Raw genomic sequence first — 22231 nt, forward strand, 5'->3', positions numbered from 1 at the left:
ACAGACAGAGTGGCTCCTTTGGAGGGAGCTACGGTGGAAGTTATTATTGGATGTCACATGCCATGATGTCGTCTGATCTGTAACTGGCCTACGGTGGCGAACGCCGCCGCCACCGTTGCAGCACCAACCGTTTCAGGAGCTTCATTGCCGCCATCATCATCGCTACAAATGAGCCTGGAAGCAGAACTACCGGCCAGAACTATTCCATCCGCAAAAAAACCTTTTCCACCTTCAATTGCAGCAGCAATGACCGTGCCTGACCAGTCTCCATCAGTTTGAACTCCATCAGCTCCAGGTAAGAAAATCAACCGCGCAAAAATTTTCCAGTAAATACTCTCACACAATTCAACACCGGAAGTTCCCTGCAAAAAGACATACGACACATTCGTGAAAACCAAAAGCTGCCACACATGCTCCGAGCAGCAGTACCCGTTTCACTGCCACCCTCTCCCTGATATCTCCTTCAACACATTCATTTACCTTATTGTATCTAGACATTAGGTTACTATGTGCTAAAACCCTATCCATCAAATCAGAAAGTATCTTCCGAACCTCAATAGATCACAACTTAACCTCTGCAAATGTTCCATAATCATCAAGTCCTCCAATCTTGAACTTCACTCCCACCTATTGCACAGATTTGCTGCTTTGATCTTAGAGAAGGGATTCGAGCTGAAGCTAAATTCCAACTACCAAATTCGAAAAGCCCTCCAAATCCGCCACCACTTTGGTCATTTGGATATTGAACCATCAATTAGGGCGGTTCACAAACAACAGCTCAAGTACATTTGTTATTCCAAAACGTTATCGTGGAAGTAGGGCCTAGGATGTGCTGGATAAATAACACACACTGCTAAAGATACCTTTTTATCTTAAAGACTTTCGCAATAATAAATTTTTAAGTCTGGCATTTCTTTTAAAAAAACAATTTCCAATAGCTGACAAATTTTCTTTACGAAAAGGAGATTGCAAGGTATGACATTAACAACTTCCCAATAATAAGATTTTAAACTTATCATATATATATATATATATATATATATATATATATATATATAAGAGAACAATTCCTTAAAAAAACCTTTAGGTAGCTAGTTTGTACTAAATTTGAAATAGTTGTCTCTTGCCAATTAAATAACTTATATTACACCTGTCAGTTGTTACAAGGTAAATGTGAATAAGCCAGCACACAGACCTTCACATTAAAGGCCATTCCCAAAAAAAAAAAAAAAAAAAAAAAAAAAAATCCTTAGCTCGGTGAGGGAGTGACACGTCTAAAGAGGCCCAGATCACAATAGTCGGAATAGTTATTGGTGGTCTACAGGACCACAGCAGATCAGCCCCAAAACTTACATTACAGGCCACCATCTTCCCGAGTTACCCAAAACCAGAAGATGTAGCAAGGGCGGTGCCTGCACAGACTCCGAAGCACAGAGACACGCGACACTGACCCTAAATCACCCAATCGATGTGTGAATGAAACGGCCCGACCAAGAAGCAATTACCACATTCCCGCGGACAGGCAAACGAAAACTGTGGTGGGAAGACCCCAACAAAACCACTGATGAAGAAACTCATACACTTCACTAGAACTTGAAAAATCCCTCTTATATACTCAGCTTCTCACACTCCACCACAGCGCCGGGAAAACGTTGCACTTCCTTATGCTCGTCAGAGCCACCACCTCTCTCGGTCACAGCCGAGTACGTACTGCCTAGATCGTCACGCGACCGTCCACTTGCTCCACCTCCCGCCAGAGGGCGGTAGCGATCCAAACAGCGCGCCAAACCGAAAGCGCCATGGCAAACACTAGATGCGAAGCGAAAGCACTCCGCCTTGCGCGCTTTTCGAAGAGCCGGACACAACTACGGCTCAGATATTCTCCGAAGGCCATTCCAGCATAGATTAGCTTATGCAGCATAGAATCTAAATACGTCACCAAAAACACTAAGTAGAAACTTCCTGATGTTATCTACGATGGCCACGCAACTCTTAATTGAAAAAAACCCTCCCATAAGCCCCGCTGCAAAGCTGATCACATGTACCAACAGTGTCCCAATTTTCCGTCGCTACAACTCTGTAACACTTGCAACGAATCCCATCCCACCTACTCCTACAAATGCCATGTTAAATCCCCCGTAACCAAACCTGAGTTGCCCGTCTTAACCTACCCTATCAACAGACAACTTCACCCAAACAAGTCCCTACATCCTGCTCTCACCCCTGACGACCTATGCCTCATTATCACTGTCATTCAAACTATCCACTCATCTGAACGTCTCTGTATCCTCCATCATATTTCCCTCTTTGCCTGTTCTATACTCCATTTAAATACCATTACCACATATTCCCAAAATCACACTCACTTCTTATTTTCCCGACCAGTCATCCTCGTACAGTACTTTCCCTCTCAACCTTGTAGTACACAGCAGTCGCCACTACACCCAATCTGCCACAGGACTGACAATCTTCTGCCATCGCCAGAACCCTCGGAATCCACAATTAACAAATTTCTCTCGATACCTATAATTCCATTGTAGCTCATTATCTTCATACTTCGTCCACTCTAAACCACAAATCGCGTCCCATTTACCGGTTAGATGGTGGTAATCATTAAGGTAAGAACCGACATTACCATCAGCAACTCTTCACCTCAAACGGAAGAAGGGAGGACAATTTCGGGACCATTAGAGACGGAGCACAAATTCGCATTAAGGAACAATGAGGAAGCGAAACATCCCGGCATTTGCATACGGTTCTGGGAAATTAAGAAAAACCTAACATACAGTGGTCAGAAGTGGATTTGTACTGTCGTCCTCCCAAATGCAAGTCCAGTATGATAACCACTGAGCCACCTCACTCAGATATCGTCAAATCGGAGCAGCGTTCCATGCAAAGCCAAGTCCGTAAGACAGCACCATTCTGTTTTTAATATAATATTTTAATACGCGTCATTGCTTTTATACCACTCTTGCTTTAACAAGCTGTAGGCTGAAGATTAACTGCATGGCTGCTCATGCCCACCCCAAATGGGGGAATAAAATTAAATAAAGACAATAATGGTGATTTATTACAATGTAGCAGATCAGAATTCTGTCGAAGATACACGCAACGTTCTTCAACTGCTTATAAATTAGGTCCGATTTATGAAAATACAAAGTGATAGGGAATGTTATACGTGCTTTCCACAGAATTGAGCTATTCTTCACAGAGACAACGATGGTGGTCATCTTTAGCCGTGGCAGAAAAATCACTTTGACTTTACTTTGTAAAAGGGTACGACGTACGCTGCTGGAAAAAAATAGTACACTTGGGAAAGAAGATAGTAGGTGTAGTGATAATGGTTTCAACGCCATTCGCCAACAGATAGCGTTGTGTCGTAGATACTGGAGGGACGTCAGTGTCTACCCTGTATGGTAATACGGAATACTCATAGCCAGAAGCCTCAGTGTGGTGCAAACGTGTGAAGCAAGCAGACAACCGTGACACAGAGACGCACCTTTGCTTCCTGCAACTAACTGAGCGAGTTTGAAAGGGGCCAAGTTATATGGTCCTTTCGGAGATTTGCCACACAAATTGCAGGTGCTGCGTCAATTGTGCACTGGTATCAGTGATCTCGTGAACATTCTCGCACCTCTAGACGAGGTTCTGGACGTCCATGCAGCACAGATGCCCGTCAGTATCGTCGTATTATAAGGGCAGCAGTGGTTCATCGTACTGTTACCACATTATAGATAAGAGGGCTTGTGAATCCAGATGTGTCGATACGTTCTGTTGCGAACCGATGATTAGCGGTGGGACTACGGGCATGGACACCACTAGCCCGTCTTACAATTACGCCACAGCACCGGCGTACACGACTCGACTGGTGCTGTCAGAGGATCGCCTGGAAGATGGAATTGCATGCCTTGCTCTCCAGCAATGACAGTGGATTCTGCCTGCACGCAAGTGGTGGTCGGTTACGCGTACGACGTAGATCTGGCGAGTGCTGTCCCGTAGAGTGCATTCGTCCAACATACTCGCCCAACTCCAGACCTTGTGGTCTGGGTGCGATAAGCTACGACTCTCGTTCACTTTCACACACGCATCAAAATAATTTTTGTGTCACCCTGGTTCCCAGAACTCCTGAAGATAGACGTCGATTGTGGATATTGTATAACAGACACAGTCCATTTGACTGTTCAGAGATGTCACTAAACTCACCCAAAGATGTAACTATGCATGAGCAGCGCCTACTAGATGGAGGGGATCCGACAGCCGATCAGTTCGTCATTCCACCAGGAAGGACGTACACGGCTCGTGTTGTCTGTAGCTCGACTATGCCTAGACGGTCAATACCGCGGTTTGGTCCGTCCGCAATATTACTTTGTGTCAGGAATGGATCTCAATAACGGAAGTGTCCAGGTGTCTCGGAGTGAACAACAATGATGTTGTTTGGACATGGAGGAGACACAGAAAGACAGGAACTGTCTTTCTAATTCCTCGCTCAGGCCGCCCAAGGGCAACTACTGCAGTGGATGAGCGCTACCTACGGATTATGGCTCGGAGGAGCCCTGACAGCAGCGCCACCATGTTGAATGATGCTTTTCGTCACCATAGGACTGTGTGCAATAGGCTGCATGATGCCCAGCTTCATTCCCGACGTTCTTGGCGAGGTCCATCTTTGCAACGACGACAACATGCAGTGCTGTATAGATGGGCCCAACAACATGCCGAATGGGCGTCTCAGGGTTGACATCACGTTCTCTTCACCGGTGAGTGTCGCATATGTCTTCAACCACACAATAGTCGGAAACGTGTTTCGAGGCAACTCGGTCATGCTGAACGCCTTAGTCACACTGTCCAGGGAGTGCACCAAGGTGGAGGTTCCCTGATGTTTTGGGGTGGCATTATGTGGGGGCGACGTACGCGCGCTGGTGGTCATGGAAGGCGCCTTAACGGCTGTACGATACATGATTACCAGCCTCCGTCCGGTAGTGCAACCACATCGGCAGCATATTGGCGAAGCATTCGCGCCCCCATAGTGCACATTTTGTGAATGTCTTCCTTCGGGATAACAACATCGCTCGACTAGAGTGGCCAGCATATTCTTCAGACATGGACTCTATCGAACATGCCTGGGATAGATTAAAAAGGGCTGTCTATGGACGTGACCCACCTACCACTCTGAGGGGTCTACGCCGACTCGCCGTTGAGGAGTGGGACAATCTTTACCAACAGTGCCTTGATCGACTTGCGAATAATATGCCACGATGAACACAGGCACGCATCAATGCAAGAGGACGTCCTGCTGGGTATCAGAGGTACCGGCATGTACAGCAATCTGACCGACCACCTCTGAAGGGCTCGCTGTATGGTGGTGGAACATGCAATGTGTGGTTTTAACGAGCAATAAAAAGGGCGAAAATGATGTTTATGTTGATATCTATTCAGATTTTCTGTACGGGTTGCGGAACTCTCGGAACCGAGGTGATGCAAAACATTTTTTGGTGTGTGTAATTTCTGGAATGGACGCTAACCGCCGCTCGGTACTGGCAAAATGTTGCTAGAACCGTCCTTTTGCCGTTCTTCAACAAAAAGATGATGTGTTGTTCCAACACGTTAATGCTCCTCCCCACACTGCCCGTGAAACTCTTCGTGCTCTTTAAGACGTGCAGCAACTTCCCTGGCCAGCACGAGGTACGGACTTGCCTCTAATCGAGCACGTATGAGATATGATGGGAGGAGAAGTGACTCGTGCGAGTCATCAACCAACATCTCTTCCAGAACTACGTGAACAAGTCGAGCAGGCGTGGCATAATGTACCCCAGGACAGTATTCGCAGAGCTGTACTAGCGACAGAACGCAAGAGTCAGCGTCGCCATTGCCGCCCGTGAAAGCTACACCACGTACTAATGCGAGTGTTTCAGCATGAGTCGATACCTGGTACGTCAGGACCGCTTCTGATACTGATCTGTAAATGTAAGCATTTCATGTACTCCATATGCACTGTCGCAACAATCAATCTTGCACGAATTGAAAACCGCAAAGCAGTGTACTAACTTTTTTCGGCGGTGTATTTTAGAAGAGACGGATTCTCTACAAATGGAAGGACGAAATTTGACTTGAACCGTTTTCTCTCCAGCTTCTTCAAGAGGGACACTTACCTTCGGTTTGGTTTGCAATGATTTGGGTATTTTCCTTGGTGGAGAGTCATTGTCTTTTCTTTAAAGAGATGTTGCTAATATTCCTATAGGTACTCGTCATGAACAATGTTACGTGCGTTATGTACAAGTGTGTGATGCTCCCCATGTAGACTACTGGCCATTAAAATTGCTACACCAAGAAGAAGTGCAGATGATAAACGGGTATTCATTGGACAAATATATTATACTAGAACTGACATGTGATTACATTTTCACGAAATTTGGGTGCATAGATCCTGAGAAATCAGTACCCAGAACAACCAACTCCGGCCGTAATAACGGCCTTGATACGCCTGGGCATTGAGTCAAACAGAGCTTGGATGGCGTGTACAGGTACAGCTGCCCATGCAGCTTCAACACGATACCACAGTTCATAAAGAGTAGTCACTGGTGTATTGTGACGATCCAGTTGCTCGGGCACCATTGACTAGACGTTTTCAGTTGGTGAGAGATCTGGAGAATGTGCTGGCCAGGGCAGCAGTCGAACATTTTCTGTATCCAGAAAAGACCGTACAGGACCTGCAACATGCGGTCGTTAATTATCCTGCTGAAATGTAGGGTTTAGCAGGTATCGAATGAAGGGTAGAGCCACGGGTCGTAACACATCTGACAAGTAACGTCCACTGTTCAAAGTGCCGTCAATGCGAACAAGAGGTGATCGAGACATGTAACCAATGGCACCCCGTACCATCACGCCGGTTGATACGCCAGTATGGCGATGACGAATACACGCTTCCAATGTTCGTTCACCGCGATGTCGCCAAACACGGATGCGACCATCATAATGCTGTAAACAGAACCTGGATTCATACGAAAAAATGACGTTCTGCCATTCGTGCATCCAGGTTCGTCGTTGAGTACACAATCACAGGCGCTCCTGTCTGTGATGCAGCGGCAAGGGTAACCGCAGCCATGGTCTCCGAGCTGATAGTCCAAACTGCTGCAAACGTCATCGAACCGTTCGTGCAGATGGTTGTTGTCTTGCAAACGTTCCCATCTGTTGACTCAGGGATCGAGACGTGGCTGCACGATCCGTTACAGCCATGCGGATAAGATGCCTATCATCTGGACTGCTAGTGATGCCAGGCCGTTGGGATCCAGCACGGCGTCCCCTATCACCCTCCTGAACCCACCGATTCCATATTCTGCTAACAGTCATTGGATCTCGACCAACGCGAGCAGTAATGTCGCGATTCGATGAACCGCAATCGCGATAGGCTACAATCCGACCTTTATCAAAGTCGGAAACGTGATGGTACGCATTTCTCCTCCTTACACGAGGCATCACAACAAAATTTCACCAGGCGACGCCGGTCAACTGCTGATTGAGTGTGAGAAATCGGTTGGAAACTTTCCTCATGTCAGCACGTTGTAGGTGTCGCCACCGGCGCCAATCTTGTGTGAATGCTCTGAAAAGCTAATCATTTGCATATCACAGCATCTTCTGCCTGTCGGTTAAATTTGGCGTCTGTGGCAGGTCACCTTCGTGGTGTGGTAATTTTAATGGCCAGTAGTGTAGATGTATTTCGCTCGACGCAAGAGTAGGTGCCGTGTCGAAAGAGTCATGCTGAGGACAGGTCTATCGTGAGTTGACGTGAAACGTGCTCTGCGCTGCACGAGACTGAGTTCTCTGTCACCTCTGCTGGAACAGCTGGACAGCAGTGACTGGCAGTCGGTGCTTCACGGACGTGACGGTGTCTCGCTGGCGCAGAGGCAACGCAGCGCCCGCTCTTCCGCCGCGGCGTGTACTCGCAGGCCGCATCCGCCCGGGGCTGACTCCATTAGCCGCGATATAATATGCGCGCCGCGAAGCTCGTAGGCAGATGATCGGCCGACGTTGATGGATCGGGCGCCGGCTGCGTGCCGCGCCAGCTGACAGCCACAATTACCGCCACGCCACGCGTTCCCAGCAGTCGCGTGCGTGACGGAGCGGCGACTGCTCTCGCTGCGATGGAAGAACAGCTGTGACTGAAGCTTCAGGCACGTTAAACGTGCCAGCTGCGCTAGAGATTTGCATCAAAATGCCATACTGCACAAGTCAGGCTTTTGAGGCGCAGAAATTACTGCACTCCGGATACGGTGCCAGTAGTTATCTGCCTCTCCCCCTCTCTCTCCTCGAGGCAGTCGCGACTTTGAAGTCTGCATCTACGATGGTAATCCGAAAAGTAAGGTCTCCTATTTTTTTATAATTACATAACTCTGTTTGTGTGGCAGTTGGTGACACTGTTATGAAGAGTGCTTCACGCGTTCTGTGTAAACATGCGCACGCTCAGTCTTGGCTTGGCAGCCCTCGAGAATGGAGCTCCCGTTGGATGTTACCGCCAAGTGCGAATTACGCACAGTTATTCGGTTTTTGAACGCAAAGGGCACTCCGCCGATTGAAATCCATCGCCAAATGACGGAAATGTATGGTGAGTCGTGCCTGGATGTCAAAAATGTTCGTATGTGGTGTAAAGAGTTTGCAGCTGGTTGGACAGAAATTCTCGACGAACAAAGGAGCGGCAGACCGTCAATTTCTGAGGAGACAGTGTTGAAGATTGAGCAAAGCATGCGTGAAGATCGGCGGATCACCCTGAATAATCTCTGCACGTTGGTAACTGAGGTTTCCCGAAGCACCGCTCACAGAATTTTAACGGAATCATTGAACTACCGGAAGGTGTGCGCAAGATCGGTGCCACGCATGCTGACTGAGGATCACATGCGGCAACGAGTTGATGCTTTCCGTGCATTTCTTCACCGCTTTGCAGCCGAACAGGGCAACTTTCTGGACTCAGCTGTCACGGGTGACGAAACCTGGGCATACCACTTTACACCTGAGACCAAGCAACAATCGAGCCAGCGGCGGCATCCTTCTTCGCCAAAGGCGCGGAAATTCAAACATACACAGCCTGCCGGTAAAGTCTACCGTTTTTTGGGATCGGGAAGGGGTATTGTTGGTCGACTTTGAGCCCACTGGGACGAAAATTAGCGCTGACAGGTACTGTGAGACTCTGAAAAAACTAAAACGGACAATTCAGAACCGGAGAAGAGGAATGTTGAGCAAGGGCGTACACATTCTCCATGACAACGCCCGCCCACACATTGCTCGGCAACCATTGCTCTCCTGCAACAGTTTCAGTGGAACAAAATCACCCACCCACCCTATAGTACTGACATGGTGAATATCACCTGTTCCCTAAGTTAAAACAACATTTGGCCGGAAAGCGATTCAGCTCCGACGACGAGGTGAAAGAAGAGGTTCATAAGTTTCTGAACAGCATGACGGCGAGCTGGTATGACATGGCCATACAAAAACTGCCGCAACGTCTACAAAAATGCAACGACAGAAATGGTGATTATGTCGAAAAATAGCTAAATGTTCAAGCTGTAAAAGTGATGTAAACCATTGTAAAAATAAACAGGTCTACGTACTTATAAAAATAGGAGACTTTACTTTTGGGATTACCCTCTTACATCCGTACTCTGCAAGCAATTTTCCAGTGTACCACGGCCATTCCGGCTTTTCCGGTTTCATCCACGAATGGTTAGCGGGAAGTGTGGTGAAGAGTTTGCGACAATTGGTATTAGAAGTTGAAAGGTGGCTACACTGAGCCACTGCGCCAAAGATCGCGCCAAAGAGTATTATTAAGCCGCCTCCACAGTGCTTGGGGAGAGCTCGTAGTAGTCAGTGCCTGTTAAGAACTCGTAGCAGTCAGTGCTTTGGGAGAACTCGTGGTAGTCTGTGCTGAGATGTCGTAGTGAGGAGTGTTTGTTGAGATGTGCTAGTAGGCAGTGCTTGCTGAGATGTGATATTGGAGAGTTCTGGTTGAGATGTGGTAGTAGCGAGTCGGTGTGGAGAGATTGTAATGTCTAGAGTGCTTTTCATCAATATAAATTAAGGTAACAAACTACTGTTCTTTTTTTTTCTCATTATTTCAATGTCCTGAATAATGCGTCATTACAGGTTCAGTCAACAAAGCATCTGGCTTGTGTTCTTGTATTAGAGTCTAATTCTGCTTTCCTTACGCAATTATAGTATTTCTAATTTTTTTTATCACGTCAGTATAAATGATATTTAAAATTTCTTGTCTTATTTAAGAAGAACCGTGCCAGATGTGTACGTTGAGTCATACTTCCACACACAGAACAGCTACACTTGAGCTTTGTTGACTTCATAGGTTTTATAGTTGCTGGGGACTTAATTAATTAATTGTATTAACGAATATTTTCATTTCATTCTTTGTTGTTGTTCTATGCACTCAGATTGCGTAATAATACTAGTCAGGGCCAACCGTTTACGAGACTTGCGTAAGCGGACATACAGCTACTAAAAATATTTTCATTTTATATAATGAAGCCCCCATGCACGTGGCAACCCTGCCAGGATCGACCCTTGGAATTCTTCTGATTGTAAAAATAGTAGACAGTAGTAATGTTGTAATTTGTAGTTTAGTAATTGTAGTCTATTTTGCATGTGTAGATTTGGTAATTGTCATTCTTCTAATGGTATTTTTTTTCTCAGAATTTGTTTTGTTGTCTTGTATACGCGTTTGACAATTTAGAGCAATTATTTCAATTGTTCGTTAATCATGTTTGAGGGAAACATTTCGTGTGAATGGTATTGTTGGACATAAGGAGGCATTGTGTGTAATTTTCGTACAGTGACGAGTTTTGTATGTTTTGTAAATGATTTCGCGATCAATGAAAAAGGCAAAAATGATGAATAGTGAGAATGACGAAATTGTTAACATGGCGAACTCGCCAACACAGGAGAACAGTGTGATGAATAATGAAGTGGAAAACAATGTAATAAGTCGGGAAAATAGTCCGGAACCATTTCAAAATTTTTCTCAATCAGAAAATTCACAGAATACGAGATTAACGATAGAAGATTCTGAAATAGTATCGAACATAGATAGCTTTATGGCTATGCAGAAGGAAGTTAGTTTTGCGGGAAATGTTAGGGGCGATAAGAATTTCGAACCGGCTAACATGGAGCAGTTGATGGATGCTATATTACATTTGGGATCACAGATGGGAACTTTGCGATCTGAATTAAAAACAGAGATAGGAACAATTAAAACAGAAATGGGAACAATGGAAACACAGTTAGACTCACAAATAGGAACAATTAGAACTGAGATGGGAACAATGGAAACACGGTTAGACTCATTGGGATCAGAGTTAGGATCTGAATTAAAAACAGAGATAGGGACAATTAAAACAGAAATGGGAACAATGGAAACACGGTTAGACTCACAAATAGGAACAATTAGAACTGAGATGGAAACAATGGAAACACAGTTACACTCATTGGGATCACAGTTAGGATCTGAATTAAAAACAGAGATAGGGACAATTAAAACTGAGATGGGAACAATGGAAACACGGTTAGACTCACGAATAGGGACATGTTTCAAAAACATGAAAGATGAATTAAAGAAAGAAATCAGAGAAGAAGTACAACCGATTTTGAATGCTCACAATAATAGATTAATTGCAGTAGAGATTAGACAAAGGGAACAGGATAGAGAACAGGAAGAAAGAGATCACGTGATAGTACAGAAATTTTCAGAGTTAAATTTACAACGTGCAAAGGATAAGGAAGAAATATTTGAGAGAATCGAGGAATCCGTAGCAAATGACAGATTAAATAACCTAACACAACAATATGAACAGCTAACTACCAAATGTGTCAATACTGAAACCCGAGTCGCGACACTTAGGGAAGACGTAAATAAACAGAAAGAACAATTAGGTGACTTATCGGAAAGAGTTGAGGAAATTTCAGATAAACTGACAAATCTTAGTTTACATGGGGACAGAGATTCGGATGATACAGCACCATTGTCATTTGCAGAAACCGAAGAGTATCAGAACATAAATAAACATGTTGAAAATCAGGGAAAATTTAATGAACGTGTTAAAAGGGAAGTTGAGGTATTACGAAAGCAAGTCAAACAAATTGAAGGTGAAATCGTAGGAAAAGACAGTAGAAGAAATTTAGAATCACAGATAGCAGAGGGCTTTGAAGAAAGTAATTTGTTTCAAGTACGGGATGCAACAAGAGAGCGCCAGGCGCGTGAATTTAACAATAATCGTCATTTTGACTGGGACAGACGCGGTAGGTCTTTGTCGCCACGAGGCGAGAACTTTGACTATAAACACTTTTTGACTGTTCGGAAATTTAAGATATTCCGCAATTCTAAGAATGACATACATCCATGTTCATGGTTAGATCAATTTATATACGCACTCCCACCAAATTTGCCACTAAGTCACAAACTTGAAATTATGTGCAGCTATTAAAGTCCTCAGGGGATTCACTACTCTAAGTGAATATGTGCCGTAGCGTGCATAGGGCCCCGAGCTGTAGTGGTGCTATTTCCCTTTTAGTTTTCTGCACCGCTGCCTACTCTTTTACTATTCTTTGCATCTGTCAAACCAACTCTTCGACTATCAATCTATCTAGAGAGTAAGTAAACATTAACCGGATATGACTATGTTACCCAAAAGTGACTTCGGAAATTACCGTTTGGACTTACTGTACCTTCAGCAGCATTCACTCCCAGTTTAAATGATATTTTACCTGTTTATCTTCATAACAATATTACTTCATTTGTTGCCGATATTCTTATTGCGAAACGTTCTTGGAGTGAGCATAACAAAATTTTGGATTAATTATTACGTATTTTTGCAAGAGTTGGCATTACAGTGAACTTGGAAAAATCTGAATTTGGTCGTTCTCAGGTGAAATTTCTCGGTCACATTATTTATACAGAAGGTATTCTTCCTGCTCCAAAGAAATTAGACGCTATTCGTAACTATGCTGTTCCTACCACAAAACGTGAGGTTCGTAGTTTCCAAAATTTTTGTGGAATGATATACTTTTGAAAAATTTTTGTAGAATGACATACTTGTGAGAAACTAACAGCTACATGTAAACATGCGGAGAGTACAAGGATACCGCCCTGTGTTTTGGCGGCGGCATATACCCAAAGCAACAGTCAAGTCTGCGCGCCGGACAAGGCAGTCGTTGACCGCAAACAATTGCTTCCTACGTCACGCGCCTACAGCTGATGGAGCGCTCAGTGCGAATGCACTGACAGCCGTAAACAAACACACAGTCTAATTTCTCCGACTAAATTCAGTATAAAGCTATAGGGACTTGATGAATTACGTTATTAACATTCAGTATTTTTCAGGATACGGTTCTATAAAATATTTAAGAACTTCAGGTAAATTCTGTGCGTGTCCGACGTTAAGACGACTTGCTATCGAGAAAATTTCAGAAAGAATGTAATTTCCAAGAAGAAACTAATAAACTAAAAAAAGGTAACTGTTAATTGAGTTCATTTTTCAGGTAACATATTTCCACTTAGGTACGTACTTTAGACGTAATTTGCTGCTCGCGATTACGTGATTCATACTTTGTGCTAATTTCATGTTCTATGAAATTACTTGTGAAGCGACGTGCTTGCGTACGTTAACTGATTTTGACAATGATTATTAATGAACTGGCTTGTAACTTGTGTATATTATGCATCGCTTGGCTGCACTGCTTTTTCACTGATGTCATATTTTTTAATTATGTGCCTGCTGTGCTTATTGATTTAAATTATAATTGTCACATGATTTATTGTGCTGATGTGGTTAGGTATGTAAGTCATACTTTGTGATTTATCTGCTTGCGCCTTCATGTTTACTTATTAAGATTAAATATGAACATTTATTTGCTTATGCTGATATGATGCTAATGACCTGTTTATTACGTAAGATATATGTTTGCTGTTTAGCGTATGGATTGCATATTTACACATTTATGTTTGTTGTCATAATTACTTTTTAATTTGGTATATAGATATGCTGATATACTGTGTACAAACATAGAGCTTAGGTCACACTATTGTACTAATTATAGATTGTTTGCTTGGCAGAGCCTCGTTGTAAGAATTGTGCTGCATCCACTTGTTGACATTCTGTTCACTACTGGTATATTTACTCGCTATTGCATGTTTTGCTTACGCTCAGTGCCTTATATTTTTAAGATAAGAAAATGAACTGCTATAATTCGACGAACGACATTAGTACAAAAAACTTCATAGAAGTCACATGAGCTGAGGTTTTATGGAAGCTGTATAAATTTATGCTAATAGGAAGGAAGCTAACGACGTGACATACCAACACTAGGTTTAGACCATTAACAATTATTACACTGCATTTTTCGTGAGCAATTGAAATAGGAAGTGACACTTGACACAAGAAATACTCCACATGTTTGCTTCTGTTTGCCATAATTCTTGAAATGGTGTACACACTGTGAAATATTATGATCATTCACACTCCGTAATCGTACTTAATTACTAAGAGCTATTCGAACTAAGTCTGTTAGAGGTTATGTATGCATTTCTTTTGTTTATAATTCATAATGAGTAGAAGATTTGGGTCAGATGGATTACACAGAGGTTGTGTGTTGACAATGTGTCTTCGGATTGTATGGGATGATGAGGTTTGTATTAGGATTTTATCTGTACTTGTTCGAGGAGACTGACTAGAGGAAAGAGTTGTTATGGAAGTGAAATGATATTGGTAATAAGATTTATATGTGTCGACGTATTGAAGAGGTATTATTGAGGTATTGAGATTATGTGATGCTGATGATTATTGGAGTTTTGGTGGATAAGAGGTGAAGTAAGTGAGGTGCATATATTTTTTTTGTTGGTCTATATGAAACAAGGAAGATGAAGATAGCAGACTAGAACACTAAAGTGGAAGGAAGATTGTCTACACACACTTTGTTAGATCACTAAGCAGTATATAACTTTTTTTTGGAGAGAGGAAGTATTTGCATATCTTGGCACACTGACAGTTGTTCAGCAACAGAACATTTTGATCTGGCTTGGCAAACATTGGTCTTGACATGATGACTATGACGTTGACGTAACTAATATTGACTGTTATACATTGCTGCCACTACTACTTGATACACACGATGAACATGAAATTTCGACAGAATTGCATTTACACAGTTAACACTATTCAATTACACAGTAGTACTTAATGTGGATGAAAGATGAGTGAGTGTGTTTTGTGTGTTTTCCTTTCCTAATCCTACCCACCTATCTCCTAAATATTATTTTATTTGTTTGTAGTGGCTTGCACTGACACCCATAAATATTATAGGTTTACTGATATTTGTGTATTTGTAATAGTTAATATGACAATTATCTGACATCATTTGTGTGTTTGTTATGATTTGTATGTTTAGTGTAAAAGCATTTGTATGGGCATTCAAACTATTGTTCATGCCTGAACTGTCTGATTAGTGATGGTGAATATTATGGACTGTACCTGCACTTCTTCAACATAGTGGGTGCCACTTAGAAACGATTAATTTCTGCTGATGAACTGTGTGATCAGTGATAGTAAATATTATGGACTGTTACTTGTACTTTTTCTACATGATTGGTGCCACTAGGACATGTTTAATTTCTGCTAATAAACTCTGATGAACAGTGTGATCAGTGATAGTGAATATTATGGACTGCTCTCTGCACCTGCTCATCATTGCTGGGTGTCACTAATGGAACTGCTTATACTGAAATGAAGTCACTTGTTGGTGTCTGCACCTGCTCCACATTACTGGGTGCCACTAATGGACTGATTCTACTGAAATAATGTCACTTGTTGGTGTGTGTACCTGCTCAACATTACTGGGTGCCACTGATGAACTGCTTCTACTGAAATAATGTCACTTGTTGCTGTGTGTACCTGCTCAACTCTACTGGGTGCCACTGATGAACTGCTTCTACTGAAATAATGTCACTTGTTGCTGTGTGTACCTCTTCAACATTGCTGGGTGCCACAGATGGAACTGCTTCTACTGAAATAATGTCACTTGTTGCTGTCTGCACCTGCTCAACATTGCTGGGTGCCACTAATGGACTGATCCTACTGGAATAACGTCACTTGTTGGTGTCTGCACTTATTCAACACTACTGGGTGCCACTGTTAGAACTGTTTCTACTGAAATGATGTTACTTCTTGCTGTCTGCACCTACTCAACATTGCTGGGTGCCACTGATGGATTGCTTCTACTGAAAAGATGTCACCTGTTGGTGTTTTTTTTTTGTATAAACTGATTTTTTGTGTATTGTGTGAACTCTTATGTAAAGTCACATGTATGAAAAGAAGTTGTATTGCTTACTGTATTTCATATATTAGGTTATTGAAAGGTCGGTGCAAAGCCAAAATTTTAACTAATTATGTGATATTTAGGTATTAATAATATCTTTTATTTTTGTCTGTACTTTTGTGGACGAATTTGGTGGTATTTTCACCACCAATGCTGCCAAAAATACCATCAAATTCTGGCCTGTGGAGGAGGGGCATATGAAAGGTGGCTACACTGAGCCACTGCGCCAGAGATTGCGCCAAAGAGTATTATTAAACCGCCTCCACAGTGCTTGGGGAGAGCTCGTAGTAGTCAGTGCCTGTTAAGAACTCGTAGCAGTCAGTGCTTTGGGAGAACTCGTGGTAGTCTGTGCTGAGATGTCGTAGTGAGGAGTGTTTGTTGAGATGTGCTAGTAGGCAGTGCTTGCTGAGATGTGATATTGGAGAGTTCTGGTTGAGATGTGGTAGTAGCGAGTCGGTGTGGAGAGATTGTAATGTCTAGAGTGCTTTTCATCAATATAAATTAAGGTAACAAACTATTTTTCTTTTTTTTCTCTTTATTTCAATGTCCTGAATAATGCGTCATTACAGGTTCAGTCAACAAAGCATCTGGCTTGTGTTCTTGTATTAGAGTCTAATTCTGCTTTCCTTACGCAATTATAGTATTTCTAATTTTTTTTTATCACGTCAGTATAAATGATATTTAAAATTTCTTGTCTTATTTAAGAAGAACCGTGCCAGATGTGTACGTTGAGTCATACTTCCACACACAGAACAGCTACACTTGAGCTTTGTTGACTTCGTAGGTTTTATAGTTGCTGGGAACTTAATTAATTAATTGTGTTAACGAAAATTTTCATTTCATTCTTTGTTGTTGTTCTATGCAGTCAGATTGCGTAATAATACTAGTCAGGGCCAACCGTTTACGAGACTTGCGTAAGCGGACATACAGCTACTAAAAATATTTTCATTTTATATAATTAAGCCCCCATGCAAAGTACCCCGGACGCCCGTCTGCAACAGGAAAATCGCTGCCCGCAAACCCATCACTATGCCTCCGAGAATCACGCCCACTGTAGCGGCCGCACAACCAAGAAGGGAGAGACCTGCAAGTTGTGAGTCAGTCCGAGTCTTGCTAGGGAGTTCCTGCAGGAACGTTCGCCCTACGTCCAAGTTTTCAAGTCGTCGAGTTTGTTTTGTTTTAGAGCGCAAAAACAACTAGGGTCATACGCCCCCATGTAAGAACTGTGGAACACGAAAACAAAGACAGAAGTTAAAAACGACTACACGTTAATCCCAGTAGACGTAAGAGAAGACCGCTAAAACAGGGACATGGAGAACGTCTATAAAATACGCCATTGAGAAACGGAGGTTATGAAGTAAAAATTAAATGTCCTTCGCCACATTGCTTCAACGAGTAAAAAGGAAAACGCGATCTACAGCCCGCGCGTCGTTCCCTAAAATGGCCGATAATTCAGACGGCAAATACAAACGCGAACGCAAGTGGTTAAAAGAAGGGCATTACCTCACGAAATGGCGGACCGTCGAAGTTTGAGTGCAATGAACACAAAGTGGTGGGGGAGCACCATTTAACAAGTGGCAATGGCTGGAAAGACAGTGTCCGGTACGCAACCTACCTACGCCATCCTCACTACGAGAGGATGTCGTCCAAACCACTGGGAGAGGCTTAATAACCCGTAGCTTGCTCCCATGAAGGGATGACCAATGTTGAATGAATTTCGTAGTTTCAACGAACGGCAGAGCAACAGTCCGCAGTAAAGACGGTGAAAGAAACCAAATGCGCCATCAAAAATTCGTAGAAACGGTTTGTCAGTGGGAAAAAGAAAGCCGTTATCGATATTCCATCATTAAAGACGATCGAGACATAGTTGAAGACGCCGCAAGTCGTCCAGTGTGATAGAAACAGACTTCCATAGACAGACAGCGGTTAATCTTCAGTAGGAAGAGAACAGTGAATAGAATCATCGTGTATGGATAGAGACCGCCTGCCTAGAGATTTAACTGAGTACTATCAGTCTGGAAATGTTCTTCGAATAGTACACTAAGATAGAAGATTGTTTTTCTTCTGATTTCAGTTCAGAGAACATTATTTAGTTTGTGTTCATGGAACTGCAGTCAGGACAGACAGGCTAAACCTCCTTCTACAATTGCTGTTAGTAGCGTTACCAAAGTTGATTAGTAATTTTTCCAGTCTACTATTCTGCGTTACTTTCATTGTGTGTGTGTGTTGCCCTAGATCGCACGCAGCCGTCGTACCAGGAAAACTTCATTAGTCTTTTCAGCGACAGCGAGATTTTCACCAAAGTGGGCGCCTCCAGTCCAGAAAGAACGATTGTTGGTTATTCTCCGTGTGAGCTCGAATTTCTCTAATTTTATCTCCATGGTCTTTTTCGTGATCTGCTAGGGAGATTCAAATGAAAACTTTAAAAGCGTCGGTTCTAGGTGCTTCAGTCCTGAACCGCGCTGCTTCTACGGTCGCAGGCTCTAATCCTGCCTCGGATATGGATGTGTGTGATGTCCTTAGGTTAGTTAGGTTTAGGTAGTTCTAGGTTCTAGGGGACTGATGACCTCAGATTTAAGTCCCATAGTGCTTAGAGCCATTTGAACCATTTTTAAAAGCGTAATTAAAAGGCATTGTTCTGTAAGTTAGTAGTACTGTAACCAATGGTGTAAGAAATGCCCTACAGACGGCAGCATACTACGGACAAGCGAAATGTTACCACAAAATCAATTCAAAATGCTTGCCCCACTTGCAACATACCGAGCGAGGTGGCGCAGTGGTTAGACACTGGACTCGCATTCGGGAGGACGACGGTTCAATCCCGCGTCCGGCCATCCTGATTTAGGTTTTCCGCGATTTCCCTAAATCGCTCCAGGCAAATGCCGGGATGGTTCCTTTCAAAGGGCACGGCCGACTTCCTTCCCCGTCCTTCCCTAATCCGATGAGACCGATGACTTCGCTGTCTGGTCTCCTTCCCCAAACCAACCACCCAACCAACCCAACCACTTGCAACATGCACCAAGGAAGAACAGCGTTCTGTAGTAAGTTTCCTGAACAGTGAAGGTACGAAACCTATTGAAATCCAAAGGCGAATTAAGGCTCAGTATCGTGATGCATGTCTATCACTGCAGCAAGTGTGTAAGTGGAGTAGAAAGTTTGGAAATGGCGTGACTCCTGTGACGGACGCTCAGCCGCCGGCTGAGACTCGCCGCGTTGTGACACCAGAGTCAACAGCTGCAGTTGAAGCCATCGTGACAGCAAATCGCCGGATGACGGTGGATAAGACAGCCGCAGATCTGAACGTTATTCATGTGTCAGCACATTACATCACTCATGAAGTGCTTAAGTTTCGCAACATATCTGCAAGATGTGTGCTACGGCGGCTCACTGCAGAAGTGAAATAGCGAAGTCGCGACGTCTATGAAGACGAACTTTTGCGGTACACCAGTCCCTGCACCGCGTTATTAACTCATGTTTGGACCACTCGGAGAGGCGATGGGAGGAAAGAAATTTCATTCCGATGAAGGAGTACGCCAGGCGATGGACAAGTGGCTGCGCAGACGACCCTTTTTTTTTTTCAGGGGAATCAGTGTGCTTCCCAAGCGCTATCCCAATTTTATTCAGTAAAAAAAATTTAAAGAAAACATGTAATGGTTTCAGTTGACTTCCCCTCGTCCAGGATGAGGCAGCTAAGACTGTTATCCCAAAGACATCCAAAATGAATAAATCTTCGAAGTGCGGTTTCCGCCAATTTATAGCGGACAATTTGGAGAATTCCTTGTCGTTCGCACGTAACTTTTGTTGTTTATAATTGTCTAATTACGCCCCCAAAGTTTTTTTTTTACTGTAAGTATATACTTTTTCTGTAGCATTTGAAAGAAGCTTCTAAAGGAACTTCAGCGACGTAACATGCGTGTAATTCGATCACGTAGTATGAAGATAAGAGCGACTCAGATTACCGTCCAACCGTCAGGAGAAGAGATTCCATAAACATCTGCCCTGTTATACGAAATATAAGCGAGAACCTAACTCAGGTATGGTTCGTGTCTCTATTTTCATGGCTGTCGTAGAGAGTGCTAAAACTGTTGATCTTGAGCATTGCTATACGCTGTGAATTGATTCTGGAGGAACAATATTGTACGTTGAATTTCGTCTGGAGTTAACAGCAGAGCAGGCCTGTGTTATAAGCCAGTTCATGCTTTCGCGAGTTGTCGGTGTTCCCTAAGACACCTCTTGTTTTAATTTTCGCCGCAGATCAAGGCATAAAAGTGTGAAGTTTGGCGAGTATGCAGTCCATTTTGCGTTTCCTGAACGACCGTTCCTAAGCTCTCCAAATGTTTTTAAGAGGGTCTGTTATTAATCGCAAGGAATGAGAGATCCGTCGTGTTGGTACCATACTGACTGCCTAAGTGCAGTGCTATGTCTTCAGTAAATGCAGCAGTCCCATATCTTACAAAACCTTGAAACTAGAGTGTATTTAGCTTCCCATTAATAAAACAGGGACCAATTATGCCGGTCTTGAAAAACACGCATGAAACGTTGACAGACCAAGAGCGTTGTTTCTACCCACATATTTGACACAAAGTTGATTTTCAACTGACGATTAGTGCAAATTGCGAAGATTTACCTGCCTTTGGTTTGTAAACGATGCTTCTTCCCGAAACAAAATTTCGAATAGATATGCCGCATCACTTTTCGCTTTTCGTAGAAAACATCCCGGGAACTGTAACGAATTTTGGAATACATTGCCATGAAGCTGTAAATGCAACAGAAATTGAAGAGGATGAAATGCGATGGAATATACTGTTCACAGAACACTCGTTTAGTTGACCCCTGTCGTACTTGCGAGATGCCTGTTAGTGAGATTTGCATCGTGTGTTATTTCTGTTACACTGTTAGTTGTGTTTCTTTCATCAGTTGCTCTTACTTTTCCTTGGTGAATTTTATTTGGCACAGTTCCTGTTCCTGTAACATTTTTAGTAAAGATTGCAATGAGAGATACTGAGTGTTTGGCACAATCTGGATACGCTTCAGCATGAAACAGCACCGCTGTTCTAATAGTTGGGCGAAATTCATCTGAAACGGTGATCACTTCTTCAGCTGTTATATACATTGTGAATATTTCAGTAGCCTTACGCGCAAATTATTTGATTTCTACAGTAGCAGAACACAAAACGATGGGCTTCAAGTGCACAGGTACACACAAGAACCATACGTGTGTCAGGTGTTTGCTTACGTTTAGTATAATAAGGCAGACATTTGTGCAACCTCTTCTCCTGACGGCGGGACAATGGTTTGTGGCGCTTTCATCTTGAACCCGTCTGATCAAGGTCCATACATGCTGTTTCGTTGTAGTTCTCTTAGAAGCTTCTTGCGAATGCCTCAAAAAAGGTATATAGTTCCATTAGGTTAAAAATTGTCGTTGTCGTAATTCCGCAACCTAACGATAAAACTTACATGCTAAAATCAGAAAACCAGCCACATTGTTCACTATAACATAGTCAAAACCTCACCTTGATACATTTATTCATTATGTATATACAGAATGAATCTGGGTTGGCCTGCCTTAGCTGCCTCACCCTGTATACGTAGGAAGAAGATACATGTTGGTTGACTCTTCTACTAATGTACGCTTGTAAGTAGGCTGTTTAGGTTTTTATGTTGGTAATGCCACGTAGCGCTCTGTATGAAACTCACTGACTGTGCTGTGTTCAGTCTGTGGCTGATTCGCGTTGTTGGAATATTTGCTATTGTAGTGTTACACAGTTGGATGTGAACAGCGGGTAGCGTTGGGCAGTTGAAGGTGAGTCGTCAGTAGTGGTGGATGTGGGGAGAGAGATGGCAGAATTTTGAGAGCGGACGATCTGGACGT

The sequence above is a fragment of the Schistocerca americana genome, chromosome 1 (assembly GCF_021461395.2).
Source record: "Schistocerca americana isolate TAMUIC-IGC-003095 chromosome 1, iqSchAmer2.1, whole genome shotgun sequence".
Lineage (NCBI taxonomy): Eukaryota > Metazoa > Arthropoda > Insecta > Orthoptera > Acrididae > Schistocerca > Schistocerca americana.